Source organism: Gavialis gangeticus, unplaced genomic scaffold, assembly GCF_001723915.1.
Source record: "Gavialis gangeticus isolate Ggan-Ray unplaced genomic scaffold, GavGan_comp1, whole genome shotgun sequence".
Taxonomy (NCBI): Eukaryota; Metazoa; Chordata; order Crocodylia; family Gavialidae; genus Gavialis; species Gavialis gangeticus.
In genome coordinates, this window is record NW_017728992.1 from 144,979,035 (window position 1) to 144,980,671 (window position 1,637).

The following is a 1,637-nucleotide window of genomic DNA, read 5'->3' on the forward strand; positions in this document are numbered from 1 at the left end:
CCACAGTCTCCTAGTTTCTTAATGAGAATGAGGTGAGAGACAGTGTCGAAGGCCTTCTTAAAGTCCAGAGATACTACGTCCACCAGGATAATTCTCTCAAAAATCTTACCCAGGACCAAGGTAAAACTAACACACCTATAGTTTCCTGGGTCCTCTTTCCTCCCTGTTTTTGAAAATGGGAACCACATTGGCCCTTTCCCAGTCCTCTGGCACCACACCAGACCACCACGAGTGCTTGTAAAGCCATGCCAGGGGTCCTGCAATGACCTCTGCTAATTCCCTCAGCACTCTGTGGTGGAGATCATCAGAACCTGCTGATTTAAATACATCCAGACCCTCCAGAAGTTCCCTGACTAGGTCCTCTCTGACCCTAAGCCTAGGTGCACCTCCCCTGGGGCCTATGGGGGGGTTTCAGTGGGGGGGGAGAAACCTGGTCCCTGCTCAGAAAAATGGAGGCAACAAACAAAGAAATTGTTACATAGGTTATCTTTGCTGTTGGGTGTGATGACCAGATTTCCTAGTGTGTCCTGCAGAGGCCCCACATTACCCAGTACCTTCTTTTTACCCCCAATGTATTTAAAAAAGGACTTCTTGTTGTCCTTGATCCGGGTAGCTAGTCCCAGTTCCATCTCCACCTTGGCCTTCCTGACTGCCCCCCTACAGCCCCAAGCAACAGAGGTATAGTTCTCCCTGGTGATGGCCCCTCTTTTTCTTGGGTGTATGCCTCCTTTTTAGCTAGATGTTCCCAGATGCTTTTGGTGAGCCATGGGGGCTTTTGCCCCCTCTTGCCTCCTTTCATCCATGTCGGGATTACCTCCCTTTGGGCTTGGAGGATTGTCTCCTTAAGAAATGACCACTCTTCTTGGACACCCAACTCCCCTCCCCTCCAGGACCTCAGTGTCTCCCCAACTATTCTCCTTACCTCATTGAAATCTACCCTCCTGAAGTCCAGGGCTGTTGCCTTGCTGCAGGCCTTTGCCACCTTGTGCTGAATTCCAGCAGGCAATGATCACTGTCGCCCAGGTGGCCAAGTACCTGCAGACCCCTCACCAGGTTGTCACCAATGGCCAGGACCAGATCCAACAAGGTGTCTCTCTTGGTGGGGCTGTGCACCTCCTGGGTTAGATGGAAGTCCTGTATCTCAGCTAGGAACCTATGTGAGCGGTCAGACCTGGCTGATTGCTCTTCCCAGCAGAAGTCTGGAAAGTTTAAGTCACCTTTGATGACCACGTCCTTTGACTTAACTGCCTCCATGATCTGACTTAAGAATTCCCGGTTTAGCTTTTCCCCTTGGTTGGGTGGTCTGTAGTAGACCCCCGCCATTAAGTCCCTTCAGCATGCCCCCCAGAGGATGGTAGTCCATCATTAGGTGATCAGGGCTTCTCCTGGCTGCATCGCTAGTGCCCACTGTCGCGCCCAGATGCCGGTGCACCCTTGACCTGCAAGCCTGGGTCGGTACGACCGGCTTGGTGCTAGGGGGGATTTATGAACGGACAGGTGGGTGTTAACGGCGAGCATGAGTCAGATGGTTTAAATGGTTTAATGCGCATTGGTTACACAGAAAGTTCATTTTACTTACGCTACTGATGGCTTGCAGCGTAGGCAGAAGCAGTTGATTTCTTAGTTACAGCATGCAG

General features: G+C 51.3%; 1 long non-coding RNA gene across 1 annotated transcript in view; it reads left to right on the forward strand.

Annotated features, from left to right (window-relative positions):
* Window positions 1-718: 718 nt before the first annotated feature.
* LOC109299806 overlaps window positions 719-1,637 on the forward strand; it is a 22,970-nt gene continuing 22,051 nt past the window's right edge. The window contains exon 1 of the long non-coding RNA XR_002098008.1: window positions 719-803. This is a non-coding gene — a long non-coding RNA (uncharacterized LOC109299806). The remainder of the gene's footprint in view (window positions 804-1,637) is intronic.